Source organism: Pogoniulus pusillus, chromosome 24 (genome assembly GCF_015220805.1).
Source record: "Pogoniulus pusillus isolate bPogPus1 chromosome 24, bPogPus1.pri, whole genome shotgun sequence".
Taxonomy (NCBI): Eukaryota; Metazoa; Chordata; class Aves; order Piciformes; family Lybiidae; genus Pogoniulus; species Pogoniulus pusillus.
In genome coordinates, this window is record NC_087287.1 from 14,687,059 (window position 1) to 14,703,972 (window position 16,914).

Genomic DNA, 16,914 nt, shown 5'->3' on the forward strand with positions numbered 1-16,914 from the left:
GTGTGTGTGCTACAGCATAGCAGCTGAGAGTGCAAGATCTGAGCTTTGCGAGAATGAGATTCCAACACTGGTCATTACTCTGCACATTGTGGAAAAAATGCTTTATTGATAAAGGAGATTCCAAAAATAAAAATAAGACTTGATGTCTCGAGTGCTATCAGCAGACGCTATTACTAGACCAATATCAGTCTGTCTGATGAAAGTGACAAGTGCACAGTTCATTATTTAATAGAACACAATATTTTTTGTCAATTAATTTTGAGGCTATTTCTCAAGAAGCTTGAATTCATCCACTGACCTTTATCATATTAGATGTCTAGACTGTTTTTTCACTGAGAAGTTTGCCTCCTAATGAAACTGCCTGACAAGCTTTTCACCAATTGTAATTCACATCTTCCCAGGGTAATGCATGCTTGACTATGGCAGTTATCGAATTGTTTTAATATGGGGTGTTTATGTTATGCTTCATATGTTAGTGGATATGCTTTTTGCTTTGGCTTCTGGGAATGTTCTCCTTCTGCTTTTTCATCATAAATAATTTATCAGCTCTGTTGTTGCTTGCATGGTCTTTTCTATCCCCCAAAAAGATTCTTCCAGATTCATCCTTTGCTTTAGGGTCATAGAAAGAAAGTGAATGAAGCTTAATATTTTGCCAGGAATTTAAGTCCTGTAAGCAACATTTTGTAGAGACTGGCGCATCCTTAATAATGCCAAAGAGAAAGAGAATACAAACAAGGTAGCCAGTCTAAGTTGGATATGTGGTTAGTGTCTTGTAATGTACACTGAAAAGCAGAGACTCAGGAGACCTGCCCAATACTTTTCTTAAGAAACCTTCAGAACATGTGACAGCAAGACTTAGTTGTGGCAGTATTTCGCTCAACTTTGAGACTTGTGTGACCCTCAGAAGCTTCTAACTCTCAGTGGCTTGTGTGTCTTTGGGTCCAAATTGACTCTAAGAAAATACTACATGCAATGATGCTCCTGAGTGCTCCTGCAGTATGGAAGGATTTTTTAATGTGTGGGGTACTATAAAACTACTCAGAAGAGAGTTGCTGTTTTCTCAAGATCTGTTAAGTAACATAATTGCTGTGACATGTGCTTTTTGCTGGCTATGTTCTTTCTTGTGGGATAATGCTTCACTTTTTTACCAGGAGAAGGCTGAAGCAGTTATTTGTTAAACCTCATAGAAGGATCGATGTCAAAGCAATGCTTAAAATTTTGGATGACTTGTCACTCAAACTGACAGGTGCCACCTCTCCTCACAGAAATCAGAATGAGAGTTGTGCTGAATCCACTGTCAAAATGGCACAGCCTCTCTCCTTCATGGCATTGTCTATGATGATGAGAGCTGGGACAACTGCAGGTCACCAGAGGTGAGTGATACGAGCTAGAGGGAGGCTTTTGGTTGCAATATTGCATTGTACCTGTGCAAGACTTGCTGTGTACACTGGAGCGTGTCATGTTTTCCTTCCTGCTGGAACCAAGTCTGAAGTCATGTACAGTGGTCCCCCTGTGGGGTAAATGAAGGTGCACCAGCAGCAAGCACTCTCTGCATGCACAGTGTGTGCCTAGGATTGGCAAGTAGCATGAAGTTCACGTGTGTAATGATATAGTGTGGGCACGTGGTCCACGTGGAACCCTAAAGGAGTGCAGCACATCAGCCCCCACCTCTCCTTGCACCTCACTACTTGATGCTGTCAATGCACCAAGTGTTCTGGGATTTCTAGAATGTGTTAATTTCAGATTATGTGCATGATCAAAAGTATGTTCATAAACTGCATTGTATCTATTAGAAAAGTTCCTTCACACTCTAGCATTTGACAGCAGCAGCACTATTAAAAAAAACTCACCAAGGGGATCCCATCTCAGGAGTGATGAGAATAAAAGTAATGCAGGCAAGTAATCTGTGCACAGTAAGTCAAAGATCCAAAAGAAAGAAATTAATAGCATTATTAAAAACCAAAATTCTGCTTCAGTGCTTTTTGATATGAAGAAAGCAGGTAATGATAATGTAGACAAAGGGTAAGATATCATTGATTTCTCTACAATTAAAATCCTTGCAGTGAGTACAAAGCCATAGAAGCATACCAGCTCAGTGAACTTCCTAATCCTCCTTCTTTGTTTATCCACAGGATGGAAGCATCATGACAGAACCCTTTTCTGTTTGTCTTTGGTATTCCTTGTCACAGGGCTTAAGAAGACAGCTTGTTTCCCATGTTTGCCCATGAATAAATTCTGTCTGTGAAAGAAGAGGGTGGAGAAGGGCAGTATTTCCAGGTATCTGTTTAGACTGCAAACAAGGCTACTGAATCCTAGGACAGTAGGAATTGCATCCATTTCCTTTGCTCTAGGCCTGTGGGTTTTGCTGTAGTCAGCCAGGATTACTGCGAGAAAGGAGATTTTTGGGTGCCAGACATTGTAGGCATCATGTCTGAGACACTCTTCATAGGCCTAATTCTTAGACAATGCTACCTTCATGGGATTTTTCTTCTGGGTATTTCTAGTGGCTTCACTGCTGGTAAATTCGCCTTATACCTTGCTACCAGTCAGAGCTAGTTAGCAAAAGTAAATATAGGATTGTCTAGTGATGGTTCATACAAATCCACATGATTTGGGAGTTGCTGTGTTCAATGATGATTGATTGAATTTGTTTAGGATTTAAACTCTATCTTTGTGTCAGAGATCCAGGATCTCAAAGCAACAATGTGATAAGCACTTGGCTTTAATTATTTAAAAAAAAACCCAACCCAACAACCAACCAACCACAAGTATTTGTGCACCAGGAAGACAGAATCTGTAGCATTTTAGAGCTCTTGAAGCTTTACTTGTCTGCTGAGCTACATGCAAGAAAAAGAAATAAATCTGTACTTTCTAGATAGTGGATTATTATGTGAACAAATAACAGAAGGAGGAGGAAAGACTTAGCCTGCTTCTAATCTTTTATTTTGATCATGCTTTCTGTCCAAGCTGTTAGAAGAGGAAGTTTCTGGTGGTGCTGATTTGGTTATCAGATAGATAGCTATGGCTGTATACGATACTCTGAGAGGCAAGCTGTCCTTTTGCTCTTTACCTCTCTTCAAAGTGGCTTTTCCCATACTGACAGAGCATCAACATCTCTAAAATCCAGTTAGTGATCTCCATCTTTTCTGCTTCTTTTTCTGGGCATTTGAGTACACTTGAGTAGCTTAAATGCATTTTTTTATGAGACTGCTAGGAGGCACACCTGACGAGTGGAACTTTTGTACAAATGTCTGTTTGCTGAACCCTTGGGAACCGAGTCTATTATGAAAGCTTTTGTTACTGACATGGTTTAATGTTGCTATTGAATTTTTAAGAAGTATCTTTGCATTAGATATGCACTAGAGCAACATTAAAAAGATTTAATATAGTCAATCAGCTGTAGAATATATTCTAATTCTTATTAAATACGCAGGCTTTACTGCAAAATAAAAATGTCTTAATGGTGTGGTTTGTACCTAATGTGTCTGTGGCAAGATCTAAAAATCCTCAAAAGATTATCTAGATCAGCACATTCTTCTGAGATATAAAGGAACTGTCTATACTGGAAGCTAAGCAGATTCCTATTGTTTGAAATACCTTTTTTCTACTCTGCAGAAGTTCAAAGATGCTTATACAAGAGAGAGCAGTCACTTTGGGATGAGTCTTTCTCCTGAAATTCTTGTTACCTTTCCTGTCCTACAGAAATGGAAGTTTTCTCCCCTTTCACATCACATCTACCAGCCTGCAGGCATGTGATCTTTACATGACTTGTTTCTAAAGTAGTGTAGTTAATGTAGCCTGTCCCAACGGGTGTGCAAGAAGAGGGCAGTGAGGGCAGTCTAAAACTGGAGGTGAGGAAAAAGAGGGTAACAATTCTCATAGATCTGTTTGTTCCCCTCTCTTTCCCCTTCCCCCGCCTCCACAATGCACATAAGGACACTTCACCATGAAAAAATGTCGACTGCTTAAAGTTGTTTTTCCTAATAATGCTATGGCTATTTTATTTTTTTCCAAAAACACCCAGTGATTTTTAGGAACTTGGTGTATTTTTCAGCTAGGCAGCAAGGAATTGAGGTCTCAGTGGACAGTAGCATTCAGGCTTTTCAATCCACTATGTTGTAAGACTACCAGTTAGCTCAAAGCTGTCTTTTGTGCTAGTAGCAGTCATGGTGTCAGCATTTGAGGTAACTACTTTAAAGAGGAGCTTCCTTTGGCTGTCATGTTTGTTAGCTCTTCTGTTTCCAAAATCTGTACTAGTATTTTGGATACATACTGGAAAATCTGGGGAGTTTGACAGATGGTCTTGGGTGATTTAGTCAAAGCAGTTAGGAACTCCACTACTGCCCTTCATCAGTCCTTGCCAGAAGTTCCTGCCCCAGAACAGTGAGCTTTGTGCAAGCACTTCTGCCACTCTCACTCACAGCTCAGCATTTCAGCTGATATTAAATTGGTACTAATATGTGGTGAACCTGGGGAGCAGACCTGCATGCATGTACCCTGCTATGCTCAGATGGGGAGGCAGTGATTTCCTGCAAAGGGTTAAGACACCTGGGAACCTAATGTCTTTTGAACATGGTACTTAGCTGCTTAGCTGGAGTGTTCTTTGCAAAGTATTTATCCAGCTGACTATATACCATAGTGTTCCTTGTGTGTTCACTATTGCTGCCTTGTGGGTTAATAAAAGAATGAGAGAAAGTGGTGGGGGTAGAGAAGGGAAATAAAAAAGGATTGGAACAGGACAGAAAATGGAGTGCTGGTAAGGACAAATGCTGATGCTGGCAAATAGGTGATTTAATTGCACTTTGATAAATGACATATATAGGTTATGAAATATCTGCAGAAAATCTCCGAGAAATAATTGAACCAGACACCTTTCAGTTCTGGTGATCTGTGAGCAAAAGATTCAATACTCCATGGTTTATAAAAATGAGTTTATGCTTCATTGTATAGTACAGATCTAATGGTGAGCTGACTTTCAAATTATACAGACTGGGGGATTTTTATTCTGAATTTTAAATTTGTAGTAGCTTTGGGTTTCTTCTTATCACTGTCTAATTCCTTTTTTTTCTTTCCCTCATAGCTGTTTTAAAAGATACAAGACCCAGAAAGATTCACATATGCCTAGCTTTTCAGAGAGCATGAAATAAGAACAAGATAAGTGGAAAGATTTCTATATCAAAGAAGTAAGTAATAGCCAAACTCAAGAATGGGAAATAATTTTCTAGAAACTTGATGCTCTGAACTATTGACAGTTCCACTAGCTCCCTACTCATGGCAAGTAATGACAGCAACACTTTTAGAGTAATTAGCATGAAAGAAGTGAAGAAACTTCCCAATGAATTATCAGAGAAAAATGGAAAAGCACTGTGCCTTTTCCATCTGCATTATTGCAGACTCATTCATTTTCTTGGTATAACATTTCCATTTTATTTCATGGTAGTATGAATTCTTTTTCCTTCCTCTCCTTACAATTTAATGTTAGTTCTACAGTTGTAATTACACTTCTTTTAAATGCCTCTGGGCAAATCTTATAGATTTGGATGAGAATCAAATACAATTATTGTTGAATTCAGTCTGTGGTAGCAGATAAGATTTTATAATACACATTTTACTGATGAGACAAACAATGCCTTTCAGCACTAGTTACAGTTGATCACAGCTAGTTGGTCAGATGGAGCACCGTTTCTCAGCATTTTCAAGATAGGAAATCTCTTCCTATTTGCTAAAGGCTAAAGATTACAGCAAAGCAATAGGCCTGGAATACTGTCTTATGTGCAGTAAATTTTTATGAGGTAACTATAAAAGCTATAAAATCTTTCACAAAAGCCCTGAATTTAGTTTCTGTGTTCTTGGCCATTCCTAGTCTGGACTGTGTTTAAAAGCTGTGTATATCTTCACCCTTCTATTGTTTTAAGAAATGCTTCTTTTCCAAAGTTGATATATGACATGGAAAACATGCATTTTCTTCTGTCATGACATCAGAAAGTCATTTACGTGGTGCCTTCTGCTAGGCTGTTCAGTATTAGTTTGGAAATGTAAAGGATTCATCTGGTTATGCATGATTTTGGTTACACTTGATGGAACATGTCCTCTTCTGAGACTGATTATGCCTTCTTGCTGATCACCTTTTAGCTTCCTCTCATCCTTCCCTTTGTGTAGTTTTACTGTATTACCCCAATCAGGAGCCTTTCATTTTGCTCCTGGCAGTACCAAGAAATGCAAATATTCAAATGTGGTGTGGCAGCTCAGTTACCTGCATGTTACTAACATCTTAGGATGCAGCCTATAAGCCCGTCTGAACACTGAGGATAACATAGGGAAGAAAGTGTAGGTGTGTGAAGTGCACATCTGGAAAGTTCTTGGAGGAGTAAGTTCAGTTATTTGCAACTGCTTGCTGCAGCTCAAGTGTATCATTCAAAGAATCATTGTTTATGGTTAAACCTTGCAAATACTACAAATGGCTTTGCTGTTTTACTCAAGAAAACAGTTTAGCCATACACTGTCCTGACACTCTGTTTCTTCACAAACTGAGATTCCTCTAATAATTCTGATACTTTAAATGCTTTCCCAAGGCTCTTTAAAATGGGTCTATTTCTACTCTGTAATCAGATCAGTAAAATGGAGTAAAACAGAAACCTTAGTTGGTGTTCAGCACTGGCAGAGGGCCTTTGGAACATTAAACTGTTTTTTTCACCTGATTCAATATGAAAAAGTTGAATCATCATAGTTATCACCTAGGATTTTACAGCAGAATTCTTATGGCTATGAGATTTTGATTCATTAAATATTTTGTGATTTAGAATAAGGAGTCCTTTAAAAACCTTACAGATGCCTCAGTCACATCCTAATGAAGAGAGTTACTTACAAAATAGAAGTAATGGTCGTTTATTTTTAAAAATAGATTTAGTGTATACAGGGAAGGAAACTGAAAAAGTGTTTTGAGATTTCTTCAGTTCAAAGATTGATCATTCAGATTTTGTCTCTGTCTCACCCTGCGTGTGTTATAGAATCATAGAATCAATCAGGATCAGAAGGGACCACAAGGATCATCTAGTTCCAACTCCCCTGCCATGGACAGTGACACTATCCTAGATCAGGCTGGTCAGATCCTCATCCAGCCTGGCCTTAAACACCTCCAGCCATGGGGCCTCAACCACCTCCCTGGGCAACCCATTCCAGCCTCTCACCACTCTCATGCTGAAGAACTTCCTCCTCACGTCCTGTCTGAATCTACCCACCTCCCACTTTGCTCCATTCCCCTTAGTCCTGTCACTACCTGATAGCCTAGAAAGTCCCTCCCCAGCTTTTTTGTAGGCCCCTTTCAGATACTGAAAGGTCACAATAAGGTAATCTCAGAGCCTCCTCTTTTCCAGACTGAACAGCCCCAACTCTTTCAGTCTGTCCTCATAGCACAGCTGCTGCAGCCCTCTGAGCATCCTCATGACCCTTCTCTGGACACACTCCAGCATCTCCAAATCCCTCTTGTAATGGGGGCTCCAGAACTGGATGCAGTACTCCAGGTGGTGTCTCACCAGAGTGGAGTAGAGGGGGAGAATCACCTCTCTCAGCCTGCTGGCCACACTTCTCCTGGTTGGCCCTCTGGGCTGCAAGTGCACACTGCTGGCTCATGTTGAGCTTCTCATCCACCAGCACCTCCATGTCCGTCTCCTCAGGGCTGCTCTCCAGCTAGTCATTGCTCATCCTGTGTTTGTGCTTGGGATTGCCTCAACCCAGATGCAGGACCTTGCACTTGGTCTTGTTGAACTTCATGGGGCTGGCTTGTGCCCACCTCTCCATCCTGTCCAGGTCCCTCTGGATGGCATCCCTGTCCTCCAGCGTATCTGCTGCACCACACAGCCTGGTGTCATCAGCAGACTTGCTGAGGGTGCACTCAATGCCACTGTCCATGTCACCGACAAAGATACTGAACAAGACTGGTCCCAGCTGAGGGACTCTGCTTGTCACTGGCCTCCACTTGGACATGGAGCCATTGACAGCCACTCTTTGGGTGCAGCCATCAAGCCAGTTCTTTATCCATCTAGTGGTGCACCCATCAAACCCATGTGTCACCAGCTTGGAGACCAGGATGTGGTGTGGGACAGTGTCAAAGGCCTTGCTCAGGTCCAGGTAAATGACATCAGTTGCTCGCCTCTCATTTATTAATGTTGTGACGTGTTCATAGAAGGCCACCAGATTTGTCAGGCAGGATTTGCCCTTGGTGAAGCCATGTTGATTATGATTATTTTAAATGAATCCCCCCCCCTTTTTTTTTTTTTCTGTTTTCTTGTCTGCAGTTTTTAGTCTTCATCATTAAAACTTCAAATATGCTCCATTTTAATCACTCAGTAGTTGTGATAGCTGAATGAGGTTGTAATTTTAAACAGAAATAGCAATCAGATTGGTTTTGATATATCACTGTAGCTGGAATAATTCATTAAAAGGTGAGCCTGCTGGCCTCAAACAGGTAAGTAGTATTGTGACCATTCTGTTCTGTACCTCATGAAGGTCAATAATACTGAATCATTCATCTCTGAAAACCCATAAAGGACACAGAGTTCACTAGGGAGATAATAGTACAAGCAGCAAGAATAATCCTAGCATAAAAACAAACAGCATAAAAGGTTGTAACAAATCATAACCTCACTGTTCAAATATTAATAGTTACTTGCAAGAAACCTTCTTGTGCCTTTCACCATCAGAATGTGAAACTTAAGTGATTACTGAAATTAGGTCAGATGTAGCAGCTATAAAGTCTTGCAACTTTGGGTTTTGAATTAGAGCTTGTCTGAAATGGACTCGCAATATTCTTCTCCATTGCAGTTGTGTAAGTTCATGTAATTCATTCTCTCACTTGCTAATTAAAAATGGCATAATCCCACACTATAGAATTGTAAAGGTTGGAAAAGTCTTCTAAGGTCAGCATTCATGAGGTAGTTTTGCACAGTGAATTGTTCAGATACAGAAGATAACAACCTCTCTGAAAATAGGAAATACACTGTCATGTAGGAATGGACCCTATTAATTTGTTATTTTACTGTGCAGTTATTATAATCTGTAGCTTTTAAAGACTTTATTGTCTTTCTCATTAGCTTCTTTAGTTTTCTGAGTAAGTCTGCAAATACTAAGCAGTAAGAAGTTTTATTCTTCTTGATTCCTGGGGGAGAGATTTTGCTGTGTAAAAAACTATTAGCTGTTATGCAAACAAACCACACAAGATGCTTACGATATGCCATTGTTGCCTGACAAGTTCTTGTATTTTGTATCTATCAAGATCCCTAGTTTCCTTTTCACCCAGCAGCCTGAGTTACCACTGCAGTGCTTAAAGAAAGCTCTTCTATTTCTGCCCTAGAGCCATAATTACATTTAGGCCTTAAGCCAGATAAAAGCTTGTGCTAGCAAAATGTTTGTGTGTCGTGAAAACATGTTATCAGAATGGTGTTAACTGGGTTTGTGTATTACACGGGATACAGGCAAACCTAGCAGCCTTATCCTTCCCTGGAGCAAGTGATTATCTGATTCATTCTCCAAATAATTGCCAGATTCAGAAGTTATTTGATAAGCAGTGAAAGGAATGTTGGTGACAAAACTAAGTTACAAGTTCAAGTTTCCAATCCAATGTAAGATGTTGAATATGTATAACTAAAATAAATGGGACAATTCTTATGTTGTGGACGTGTTTGCTGGATTGAGGTTTGAAAGCTTATTTAGGTATTTTTGAAAGATGTGGATTTTACTGAGTTGTATGAATTATAGGAGGAAAAAGATAACATTTAAATGGCCCTACTAACTTTGTCATTGTGCAGGTATTATAACTATGTATTGTGATTCTTTATAACTTAACAAGGGAAATTTGAGTGCTTAAGCTTTTATTTCTGTTTTTGATAAGAAAAAATACTTAAGTGTCTATAGAGGTTGAAGTGAACTACATTTTGGTACAAATGTCAATTATAGGGAGTTTCTTTGAGCACTTACAGAAATGGCCAGACTGTATATGAGTAGTTGTTACCAAATACTGCTTTTTCATCTTAGTTGGAATAAAACCGGTAGACACCAAATTTTCTGTTCGTCAGAGCAGACAGTGGAAAAATTACTTGAGAATGATATTATCTCACCATCCCCAAAGTAATAAAAGGTGGCACACGAGAGAGAAAATGGAGCACAATCACAAAGCCTGCTCAGGTGACAGGGAGAAAAATGGAAGGCAGAGGAATTTTATTTTAATTTACTAAAAATAGATAAAATGTAGAGTGTTTTCTATTAATGTAGATCACAGGATGGCAGGGGTTGGAAGGGACTCAAAGAGTTCATCAAGTCCAACCTCTGCCAGAGTTGAGGTCACACAGGAAAGCATCCAGACAGGCCTTGAAAGTCTCCAGAGATGGAGTCTCCACAGCCTCTCTGGGCAGCCTGTTCCCGTGTTCTGTGACCCTTACAGTAAAGAAGTTCCTCCTTGTCTTGAGGTGGAACCTCTTGTGCTGCAACTTGCATCCAGTGCTCCTTGTCCTATCACAGGGAGCAAGTGAGCAGAGCCTGCCCCTCCTCTCCTGACACCCAGCCCTCAGATATTTATAAACATTTATTAAATCCCCTCTCAGTCTTCTCCAGACTAAAAAGCCCCCTCCTCATAAGGCAGTGCTTCAGTCCCCTAATCATCCTTGTAGCCCTCTGCTGGACCCTTTCCAGCAGATCTCTGTCCCTGTTAAACTGGGGAGCCCAAAACTGAACGCAGTACTCCAGATGACTTCTCATCAGGGCAGAGCAGAGGAAAGCATAGGACTGGATGCATATCACAGCCTTCAGCCAGGAATGTGAAGTCTCTGTCAGCTTATTAACTACATTTTGTAGGTTAAAGAAGCCTAGTGATCAAACACAAATGGATGTATAAGTGCTTGGAAAGTATGGGGATTTTTTTCTCTCTGTTTGTTTCCCAATGTGGTGATTATTAGCTGTTCTTAAAATTGAAATTTAAAATACTGTTGTATTTTAGCTCCCCCAGGCCTGTGTTAGGAGTGATTTCAGAATAACTTCCTGAACCAGTCTGTTAAGCAGCAATTCCAGACGTAGTGTGACTGTATTCTCTTGAAATGGACTGACCTTCACATTTCTTGTCCTTGGGACAACCAAGACAGGAAAAGCTGTCTCCACATAGCTACCCAGCTGACACACAAAATGGATAGTTTAAAGGAAAATATCTTTCACTGTTAGCCAGGACAGCTCTTAGTGTGGCTTAAGATATTTAAGGATGTACAAGGTCAGACTCAGGGTTGTAGAATGGTGTTTAATATAGAGTGTTCCATGAAAAAATAAAAAAGAAAACTAGAGAACATTCCTCCACTGTGCCCTAGAAGATATTTTTTTGTATTTTCTGCTCCCTCTGAAGTGCTTCTCAAAAAAATGAAGCAATTTGACGTAACACAAAACTGGGATGAGAGAATTATTAGAGGAAAAAAATATCTTTTACTACTGAAATCAATATGATGAGTCATAATCTCACAACATCTGCATATATATTAGTGCTTCCTTGTGTTAGATTCAGGGAATGCAAATTAAATAACAAGTGTATGTGATACAGGAAAAAAATATCCCAAGCCTTGTAAGCTGAAAGCATGTAGTATGTGTAGGAAAGTCTGAGAGAAAGAAACAGTATTTATACTGTTCTTTTTATTGTATGACTTTGTCCCACTGAAACAATTCACATGGCTTGTAGTGAACATTGGGAGAAGGTCAAAGTAGAATTCTTTCAATTCAATTAAAATGTAGTGATACTAAATTAAAAAAAAAATGAGTAAAATTGGTCTTTTTTTCTGCTTTGTTTAATCTTTGAAATTGAATATATGTGCCTGTGATTTTGCATTAAAATGAAGATCTATGTGTATATATATAGATGCTTTTCCTGGTGGAATAGCTTTCAAAGAAAATTGTGTTCTTACTTAAGCATACAATTGGATTTTATTTTCTTTCAATTTGAAGAAATTAGTGCTGCTCCAGTAGTCATAGAAACTGCAAATAAGAACAGACTGTTGAATATAACCATTGGCAGAAATTCTAAATATTAAATACAGCTTTCTGATATTCTAACCTACACAGGAAGCTAAAAGAATGTTGCAGAAGCAATCTATCAAGTATATTAGCAGCAATTTGGGTGTTACTTAAGTAGCAATTGTTAGAACTTCAGTAAGAGGCTTCTTTGCATTTGCTGTCCACAGTCTCTATGAATATTGAAATATGTTACCTGACAATAACAAGACTCCTCCTGATTTGATTATACCTTACAAACCAAAGAGAGAGAAGTTACAAATACTCTTCCACAGTTAGATGAAAACTTTTATGAGCATGTGTCCTTATCTTAATACCTGAAATACAAAAATTGGCTATTAAGACTATGTTAAACTATCTACATAGCCTCTAAAATGGATTAGTGTTTGTAAAATATGCAAACAAGAACAGATCAAATTTATACTTCCAAACATTGCAACTACAGGCATTGATGAAGTAATTGCATGTGAACTTAGTAATCATATGATTGTGTATAATTACCTGATATGATTTGCATGCTTGACTGTGAAGAATTATGCACATGAATTGAGCTTAATAAATATTTCAAACTTTATCCTATAGCTAACATTTCTTTTGTGGTGGTTTGCGTAGGAGAGCAGTGTTCCCTTGAAATTAGCAATGCTTCAAGAACTGCCACTGTCTAGGAACAAACTCTGGTTTGCAAACTTTTCAATGCATAGAAACTATTACTCATTCAATGTTTGAACTCTGTTGGCTAGTTCTAGTTGGTGAGAAACCATTTGTTTTGCTAGGTTTTGTCACCTGATTGCAGTAATGTTTGGATGAAGAGTGCTGCTCTGAGTACAAGCTTTAAAAGCAGGTTTTCTGCATGTGTTTCATATGCTCACCTTGCCTCTCAGTTGCAGCCTTTGATGTCCTAGAGAGTGGATAGTGGGGAGGGAAAATAAAGATCAGCACCTTAGTTGCTGGCCTTAGGAAATACCTACATTGAAAATTAGTAGTGGAAAAATGTTTTCATGTTTTTAACAGTAAAATTTGAATTCATGTAAGTAGGCACCAGTAACATTCACAATATAAACTGGGCAGTTGGTGGTATCTATGATACTGTAGAAACTGCAGCAAATATATACAACCTGGTGTTCAGAAAGAGGTCTAAATTCTAGTCTAAGATTAATTTAGACTGGGCATTTGCATGCTTAATAGAAACTTGTAACAATCTAGTCTTTACCTTATACAATTGAATATTGGTTTGAAAGAACTGGCATACTCCAGTGTAGTAAATAGTCCAGTTCAGACTGTTTACAGACTGTTGCAATTGGTAGATATTTCAGCAAACTACAAGTTACACCACAAATGCAGTTCTTGAGAGAAAAGATCATTTGACTATCAGGTGAAATAAAGTGAGTCATAAAGATACAAAATGCCAGTAATTTATGGTGTACTGTATTTTTGAAACAGTGAGTACCCACATCTGTGGCCTCACATGTTTCTCCAGTACTTCAGGTCACTACTTTATATTCTGTACAAGAGAAGAATGGGACTTAGTATTTACTAGTGCTCTGTAACTACAAATGGATTTCCAAATGCTACACTGAGTCATACCTGTTCTGTGATGTTAAATATTTGTTTATTGTAAACTCAGTTTTGCAAGTAGGAAGGTTCAGTCACTCTCTGTGAGAAAAATGAAGAATGACCTGGCCAAAATCACATCAAGAGCCTGGTCAGTGGAGAGTAGCAGAACTTGCCAGTTTTCAGTGCACTTTCTCTAAGAAGATGCTTAGAGATAAGTTAAATTGAGATGCCTTTTACACTGTGAAAATCTTATGCATAACAACATAAAATTTAATTTGCATTTTGCATTTCCTTTAAAGTATCTGATGCAAAGTCATTCAGTAGCAGCTGTTTTTTTCCACTTTTGAGTATGAATATATCTATTTGTGAAGAAAAATGTCATGTATATTGAAAATACCTCCAAGCATTTTGTTGTCATAGCTGTTTATCTTGAAAATAAGCATTTCATTAACAGATTTTATCAACTCTCCAGGGTGCAGTCAGGAAGTTCAGCAGAATGTAAGTGACAGTTACAGGCACTTTTTCTTGAAGGAGTATTTTCTACCTAAGGGTTCAAGGTGTCAGCTAAAACCTTTCTTTAAATTGAAATGTTTCAATAGTTTGAGTTCTGGTTTCACCTAGAATCATACTCTTTCCTGTGGTATAGTGGCAGGATGAGGTGTGTTACATTTGGAACATATGCAGTGCAAGAAGATTCGTAAGAGTATTACAATGTTAAGAGTATCATAGCAAAATGTTTTGTTGGTTGGGATTCCCATACAATAAGAGATCTAACTCCTTTCTTAAGCCTAAGAGGGATGAGATACTTCCAATCATTTCAGGTCTCCTGGTTTAACAATTAGTTTTAATTTTTTTGTGTTTTAAATTTTATTAAACATCCTAAAATGCTTTTGTGAACTCCTGATGTAGATTTTATTAAGTCTAATATTTTATGTATTTTGGTTAATTATAAAGCCACTTAAGAACAAGATGTACTACATTCAGTGACATTTTGGCTTGCTTGTTTTGAACTTGTGTCTTGAAAAGTTGGGAAAAAAAAATCAATTGCCAGACCTTTCCAGTAAGAAAATACAGTTGAGAGATTATTCCACTGCAATCTACTGCTCATGAAGGGATGCAGTTTAGGGAAGTCTTTACAATTAAGGGAATCTTAAATCTGGTGAAGCAGGAGGCTGTGAAATCATCCCCATGTTAGAACTAGAGGCTTGGAAGTTGGAATTTTAGTTAAACAAGTTGTTTGTCTGCTAACAGTTGATTTTTTTCCCCTGAGTTTATTAATTTTGGACAAAGAACGTAAAAATTCTCCCTTCCCAGTGACATAACTGCTGACACTGAACATTCGTTTTTTTCCTTTGTTCTCCTTTTGCAATTTGAGAGTTCCATTGGGGCTTGCTAATCTTGATCAACACCCAAAACATCTGGGTAATATTCAGCTCTGCTCTAAGAGATCTGCTGAACAGATCCCAACTGCTCAGCTGTTTGGTGTCAGTTCACTTTAATTTACTCCAAGGGAATTTTTGAATCTAAGCATGACCTCCTCCACTGCCCAGGGTTGGCATGGGACACTGGGTTGTGACAGTTACTCTCCTCTGTTTTATAGCAAGGCAGAGGGTAGTAGGGGAACTATAATACATCTGAGATGCAGAAGTACTCTGACTATAAATTGTCCAGTTAAAATTCAGATAGGTAACATTTCTAGTCACAGCTTGAAGTTCCCCTTCCTAGTTTTTCTTCCCCTTCTGCTTCCATTAAAGCTATAAAGATGTTTAATATATAAATGGGGTGAGGTTAGGATCCTGACCTGTACCCTGCCCTCTCTCCTACAAACAGTAATCTCCTTAGTGAAAGGCTGTCTTTCACTGTGTGCTTAGAACAAACTGGGAACTTTGTATCTGGAGCCTCTGTGAATTTTAGCAAATCCAGGAGAATGCTTATCTGGGATAATAGATATTTGGTAACTGTTAAAGCATCGTTTTAATAAATTGGACCATAAGATATGTTGTCATAGCTTTATAAAGGTGATATGTTTGATTTTGGAGTTTTGTTGTGGTTTTTATTTGTTTGTTTTCCCTTCAAAGCAAAGCTCTTTGTTTAAATTTCAAGTTTATGGCCAAATCTCTCATAACTGCCTAACAATGTTGTCTGCTACCATTTGCAACTGTTTTTGTCCTGCATTCTTCGAAAATGACATAATAATTGAATATAAGCTTGTTTTAGCAAAACTTGCTTTTGAAATCTTTAAGCCATTTGGTTTTTGTTTTGCAGAAACATGCGCCGATATTTTACACAACTTCTGCCTACTTCACTCCAGAAATGTTTATAAGGAAACCAACACAGCCACTTATGTGCTGCAGAGAGATCATTTGAGTTCTGTCACATTGTGTGTAGTTTGTTAGAAAGAAGGCTGTTTTTTTTGCCAGTGTTTCCTTGATCTCAGAGGAGAAAATGATGTATGCAGAGAAGCATTTCCAATTACAATTTTTTCCAGGTTTTCAACTGACTGGTTTGAGGCTTGATACTCTGTCATGATTCAAAGATGAGAGGATTAGGTTAAACAAACCTTTCTTTTAGCAGCAGGTAAGCAGATAAACAGTACAATAATGTAAGATGGTTACTGCATCTTAAGTGGGATTTCATGTGTGGTGAAATAATTTGTTGACAGTTACTCTGAATTTGAGACACAGACCAGAGTAATAGTGTAAAAAATATTGAGGTTTTGCTATTGACTTTATTATCAGTGGAGAAAGCAGTTCCTTATCAGAATGGAGAAAACTTGAAAATTCCTCCACAGACTTGCACATTTGAAGTTGAACATGAATTTTGAGTAAATAAACATGCAACTGCTTAATCTTAATAGAAGAGTTGTGAGAACAAAATCCTTAGTTTATGTAATTGAATGTTTGTTTGGAATGACTGGTGTATTCCAACCTGTAAGATGTGTTTTGCTGTGCTAAATTAAAGAAGCAATGAGCTCCTGCTTCACTCATTGTAGCTTTTCCCTCCCTGGCAGCCAAGGCAAGAGCAGGGAGGGAATCTGTTAGGGCTGTGGGTGAAGGGGCCTTAAGCCTTAGTCTCTGAATGTTGTATAGATCCCATGACTACATAGCGCTAGGCAAGCAACTCCCTTGTCTACCTCTAGAAGCAGCCTTGATTTATACCAACCAGGTGCCATTGTCCCCAGTCCTGCAGATAGGTATGTCTGTGTGACCACATATGGATCTTTCATTCACTTTTGCCTTGGTAAATAAAAAAAAAAACAACCCAAAACTTACAAATCAGCACAATCCAGTATTTTTTGACAAACAACCCCCAACCATCTCATTA

General features: G+C 38.5%; 1 long non-coding RNA gene across 1 annotated transcript in view; it reads left to right on the forward strand.

Moving 5' to 3' along the window:
* The window catches only part of LOC135186203 (uncharacterized), a 37,078-nt gene extending 20,457 nt beyond the window's left edge, over positions 1-16,621 (forward strand). Inside the window, exons 3-6 of the long non-coding RNA XR_010306758.1 lie at positions 1,152-1,373; positions 2,133-2,277; positions 5,081-5,183; positions 16,079-16,621. This is a non-coding gene — a long non-coding RNA (uncharacterized LOC135186203). The remainder of the gene's footprint in view (positions 1-1,151; positions 1,374-2,132; positions 2,278-5,080; positions 5,184-16,078) is intronic.
* Positions 16,622-16,914: the final 293 nt, after the last annotated feature.